Below are 6,000 nucleotides of genomic sequence, written 5' to 3' on the forward strand. Positions count from 1 at the left end.
GTAGCGTAGGTGCTTCCCGAGGGGCGAGATGAAGAGCAGGCCCGCGCCTGCCCCTGTCTTCATCAGCGACCCGTCGAAAAACATGGTCCAGAGTTCCGGTTGGATCGAAGCTGTTGGGAGTTGGGTATCGACCCATTCAGCCACAAAGTCCGCCAAGACTTGGGACTTGATGGCCTTCCGAGGGGCGAACGAGATTGTCTCGCCCATGATTTCCACCGCCACTTTGCAATCCTACCCGAGGCCTCTCGGCACTGGATGATCTCCCCTAGGGGGAAGGATGACACCACAGTCAACGGATGAGACTCGAAGTAGTGTCGCAACTTCCGCCGCGTCAGGATCACCGCGTACAGCAGCTTCTGAATTTGTGGGTAGCGGATCTTGGTCTCGGACAGTACCTCACTGATGAAGTAGACTGGCCTCTAGACGGGCAATGCATGCCCCTCTTCTCGTCTCTCAACCACGATCGCGGCGCTGACCACCTGAGTGGTAGCGGCGACGTAGATCAAGAGGGCTTCTCCGGTCGCGAGGGGCACCAAGATGGGCGCGTTCGTGAGGAGCGCCTTCAGGTTCCCGAGGGCTTCCTCGGCCTCAGGAGTCCAAGTGAAGCACTCGGCCTTTCTTAAGAGGCGATACAGAGGCAGGCCTCTTTCGCCGAGGCGCGAGATGAAACGGCTCAGAGCCGCAAGGCATCCCGTGACCCTCTGTACGCCTTTCAAGTCATTGATGGGCCCCATGTAGGTGATGGCCGCGATTTTCTCCGGGTTGGCCTCGATGCCCCGCGCGGAGACGATGAACCCCAAGAGCATGCCTCGGGGGACCCCGAAGACGCACTTCTCGGGATTGAGCTTTATGCCTTTCGCCTTGAGACACCGGAATGTCGTTTCAAGGTCGGAAAGGAGGTCGGAGGCTTTCCTCGTCTTGACTACGATGTCATCGACGTAGGCCTCGACCGTTCGACCAATGTGTTCGCCGAACACGTGGTTCATGCACCTTTGGTATGTCGCACCCGCATTCCTCAAACCGAACGACATGGTAACATAGCAGTACATGCCGAAAGGTGTGATGAAAGAAGTCGCGAGCTGGTCGGACTCTTTCATCCTGATTTGGTGATACCCTGAGTAGGCATCGAGGAAAGACAGGGTTTCGCACCCAGCAGTGGAATCCACGATTTGATCGATGCGAGGCAGAGGGTAGGGATCTATTGTACATGCTTTGTTTAGACCAGTGTAGTCTACACACATCCGCCATTTCCCTCCTTTCTTTCTCACAAGCACAAGGTTGGCAAGCCATTCAGGACGGAATACCTCTTTGATGAACCCTACTGCCATTAGCTTGTGGATCTCCTCGCCTATGGCTCTGCGCTTTTCTTCGTCGAATCGGCGCAGAGGCTGCTTCATGGGTCGGGCTCCAGCTCGGATATCCAACGAGTGCTCGGCGACATCCCTCGGTATGCCGGGCATGTCCGAGGGACTCCACGTGAAAAACATTGGTGTTTGCGCGGAGAAAGTCGACGAGCACTGCTTCCTATTTGGGATCGAGCTCGGAGCCAATCCGGATCTGCTTGGAGGCGTCGTTGCTGGGGTCGAGAGGGACGGACTTAACCGTCTCCGCTGGCTCAAAGTTGTCGGCATGGCACTTCACGTCTGGAGCCTCCTTGGAGAGGCTCTCTAGGTCGGCGATGAGGGCCTCGGATTCGGCGAGGGCCTCGGCGTACTCCACGCACACCACGTCGCATTCGTACGCGTGTCGGTACGTGGGGCCGACGGTGATGACCCCGTTGGGGCCCGACATCTTGAGCTTGAGGTAGGTGTAGTTGGGGACGGCCATGAACTTGGAGTAGCATGGCCTCCCCAACACTGCGTGGTAGGTTCCTCGGAACCCGACCACCTCGAACGTGAGGGTTTCCCTTCGGAAGTTGGAGGGAGTCCTGAAGGAGACGGGTAGATCGAGTTGTCCGAGGGGCTGGACGCGTTTCCCGGGGATGATCCCGTGGAAAGGCGCCGCGCCCGCCCGGACCGAGGACAGATCGATCCGCAGGAGCCCGAGGGTCTCGGCGTAGATGATGTTGAGGCTGCTGGCTCCGTCCATGAGGACCTTGGTGAGCCTGACGTTGCCGATGACGGGGTCGACAACGAGCGGGTATTTCCCCGGGCTCGGCATGCGGTCGGGGTGGTCGCCCTGATCGAAGGTGATGGGCTTTTCGGACCAGTCTAGGTAGACTGGCGCCGCCACCTTTACCGAGCAGACCTCCCGACGCTCTTGCTTGCGGTGCCGAGCCGAGGCGTTCACCACTTGCCCACCATAGATCATAAAGCAGTCGTGGACCTCGGGAAACTCCCCTGCCTTGTGATCTTCCTTCTTATCGTCGTCGCGGGCCCTGCCACCCTCCGCAGGTGGCCCGGCCTTGTGAAAATGGCGTCGAAGCATGGCGCACTCCTCAAGGGTGTGCTTGACCGGCCCCTGATGATAGGGGCACGGCTCCTTGACCATCTTGTCGAAGAGATTGGCGCCTCCGGGAGGTTTCCGAGGGTTCTTGTACTCAGCAACGGCGACAAGGTCCACGTCGGCGGCGTCGCGTTTCGCGTGCGACTTCTTCTTGCCTTTCTTCTTGGTGCTGCGCTGAGTGGACGCCTCGGGGACATCTTCCGGCTGGCGGCCCTGGGGCTGCTTATCCTTCCCGAAGATGGCCTCAACCGCCTCCTGGCCAGAGGCGAACTTGGTGGCGATGTCCATCAGCTCGCTCGCCGTGGTGGGGGTCTTGCGACCCAGCTTGCTCACCAGGTCACGGCAGGTGGTTCCGGCGAGGAACGCGTCGATGACATCCGAGTCGGTGACGTTGGGCAGCTCGGTGCGCTGATTTGAGAATCGCCGGATGTAGTCTCGGAGAGACTCTCCCGGCTGCTGGCGGTAGCTTTGGAGATCCCAGGAGTTCCTAGGGTGCACGTACGTGCCCTGGAAGTTGCCGGCGAAGGCTTAGAGCAGATCGTCCCAGTTGGAGATCTACCCCGGAGGCAAGTGCTCCAGCCAGGCTCGAGCGGTGTCGGAGAGGAACAGGGGGAGGTTGCGGATGATGAGGTTGTCATTGTCCGTTCCACCCAGGTGGCAGGCCAGCCGGTAGTCCGCGAGCCACAGTTCCGGCCTCGTCTCCCCCGAGTACTTTGTGATAGTAGTCGGGGTTCGGAACCGGGTCGGGAACAGCGCCCGTCGTATAGCCCGGCTGAAAGCCTGCGGACCGGGTGGTTCGGGTGATGGACTCTGATCTTCCCCGCTGTCGTAGCGTCCCCCACGCCTGGGGTGGTAGCCTCGGCGCACCTTGTCATCGAGGTGGGCTCGACGGTTGCGGTGATTGTGCTCGTTGCCAAGGCAACCCGGGGCCGCAGGCGCCGTGTTGCGCGTGCGCCCAGTGTGGACCGAGGCTTCCCGCATGAATCGGGAAGTCGTGGCGCGATGTTCCGAGGGGTACCCCTGCCTTCGGGAGGCAGAGCTTTCGGCCCGTCGGACCGCGGCATCCTCCAGGAGATTCTTGAGCTCTCCCTGGATACGCCGCCCCTGGGTGGTTGATGGCTCCGGCATCGAGCGGAGAAGTATTGCCGCTGCAGCCAGGTTCTGGCCGACCCCACTGGAAGCCAGTGGCGGCCTTGCCCTGACATCGTCGGCGATGCGGTGCTAGATTCCCTGGGGTAGATGACGTGCTTCTCCGGCCGGAGGTTGGCCTGCCATTCCTGCCCGATGTCCCAGCGGAACGGCTCAAGTGTTCCTGCTCCCTCGTCGAGCCTGGCCTGCATCTCGCGGATTTGCTCGAGCTGTGAGTCCTGACCCCCCGCAGGGACTGGGACCACAGCTAGCTCCCGTAGGATGTCAACGCGAGGCGCAGGCCTAGGGGGATCACCGTTCTCCGGTATACCAAGATGATTGCCTTCACCGGGACCCCCTAGATCGACGTGGAAACATTCACGACTTGGGCCGCAGTCCTCGTCGCCGAAGCTGTGGCTACCGTCGGAACAGTCGGAAAGGCAGTAGTCGCATGCGGTCATGAAGTCCCACATGGCACTGGGGTTACCAAGTCCGGAGAAATCCCAACAAAAGTCGGGCTCGTCATCTTCCTCGGAACCCGAGGGCCCGTAGGTCGAGACGGCTGTCAGCCGGTCCCAGGGTGACCGCATACCGTACCCCAGAGGGTTTGGACTCGCCTCTATGAAAGCGTCCACCAAAGCGAAGTCGCTTGGTGGGTCGAGGCTGAATCCAAAAGGCACGAGATGGGAATCGGTCGGTACCTCTTGGTCGACGGGCGGTGACGAAGTCACGTCAAGGGCAGACTGCACCGTCGTCTCAGGTATGAGGGTGACGCCCAGCAAGTCTTTTGCGAGCGTGCTGGCGTCGTCCGTTCGCTTGGAGTTGGCGTGTTGCGGAGAAACGGCGCTCGTCTTCATCTTAGACGCGAGGTCGATGCCCGACGTGTCCCCCGTTGGGGCGCCGGCGCCGTCGACTCGCTCGACAGCCGACGAGGTGCCGCCTCCTGCTTGGCCTTGGTTGCCCCGCCTCCTCCTATGTCGGAGGGGGAGACGACAGGACAAACCCGAATGTTGTTCTTCCGCCACGTGGGGAAGACGTTGTCGATTCCGCCGCCGGCGGGCGGGTTGTCGGCCGCCATTGTCGCTGTCGTGCGGCGGGGGAAGGAGTATCATGTCGTAGCTGTCGTCGAGGGACATGAACTCAAGACTCCCGAAACGGAGCACCATCCCGGGCTGAAAAGGTTGCTGGAGACTACCCATCTGGAGCTTGACGGGAAGCTGTTCGTCAACACACAGCAGGCCCCTACCTGGCGCGCCAACTTTCGGCGTTTTGACCCCGGGGGGTCCCTGGACCGACGAGTAAATTGTCGCCGCGTGCGCCAGCCTAGATGGGTCGGCGCGAGACAGAGCGCAAAGGGGGGAAAAAGCCGGAGGGAGACAGGCGTAAAAGGGGAAACCCGCGGCCTTCGTGTTTGTCCCGCGCCCAGGTCGGGTGCGCTTGCAGTAAAGGGTTACAAGCGTCCGCGTGGGAGGGAGCGAGAGGAGGAGAGGGTCCAGGTGTACAATGGGAGATGTAGCAGTGTGCTAACGTGTCTAGCAGAGAGGAGCTAGTGCCCTAAGTACATGTCGTCGTGGCAGCTGGAGAGATTTTGGCACCCTGTTCGTGTGATGCCGTGGCCGTCGGAGGAGCGCTGGAGCCTTGCGGAAGGACAGCTGTCGGGGCTGTCGAGTCCTTGCTGATGTCTACTTGCTTCCGTAAGGGGGCTGAGAGCCGCCGTCGTCATGGAGCATGCGGGGCGCCATCATTATTTGTTTTACCGGGGCGAGCCAGATGGGACGCCGGTCTTGTTCCCCGTAGCCAGAGCTAGCTAGGGGTAGGGTAATGATGGCCCCTCCTATGACGTGGTCGGTCCGAGCCCTGGGTAGGGCGAGGCGGAGGCTCCTCCGAGGTCGAGGTCGAGTCTGTCTTTCGAGGTCGAGGTCGAGTCCGAGCCCTTGGGTCGGGCGAGACAGAGACCGTCGGCTGAGGTGGAGGTCGAGTCCGAGCCCTGGGTCGGGCGAGGCGGAGTTCATCGTCTTCCGGGGCCGAGCCCTGGGTCGGGCGAGGCGGAGCTTCCTATGGCGCCTGAGGCCGGACTTGGCCGCTGTCAGCCTCACTCTGTCGAGTGGCACAGCAGTCGGAGCGACGCGGGCGGCGCTGTCTTCTTGTCAGACTGGTCAGTGGAGCGGCGAAGTGACTGCGGTCACTTCGGCTCAGTCGACTGAAGGGCGTGCGTCAGGATAAGGTGTCAGGCTACCTTTGCATTAAATGCTCCTGCGATACGGTCGGTCGTCGTGGCGATTTGGCCAAGGTTGCTTCTAGGCGAAGACCGGGCCTCGGGTGAGCCGAAGGTGTGTCCGTTGCTTGAGGGGGCCCTTGGGCGAGACGTAGATCCTCCGGGGTCGGCTGCCCTTGCCCGAGACTGGGCTCGGGCGAGGCGAGATCGTG

This window comes from Zea mays, chromosome 1, assembly GCF_902167145.1.
Source record: "Zea mays cultivar B73 chromosome 1, Zm-B73-REFERENCE-NAM-5.0, whole genome shotgun sequence".
Classification (NCBI taxonomy): Eukaryota; Viridiplantae; Streptophyta; class Magnoliopsida; order Poales; family Poaceae; genus Zea; species Zea mays.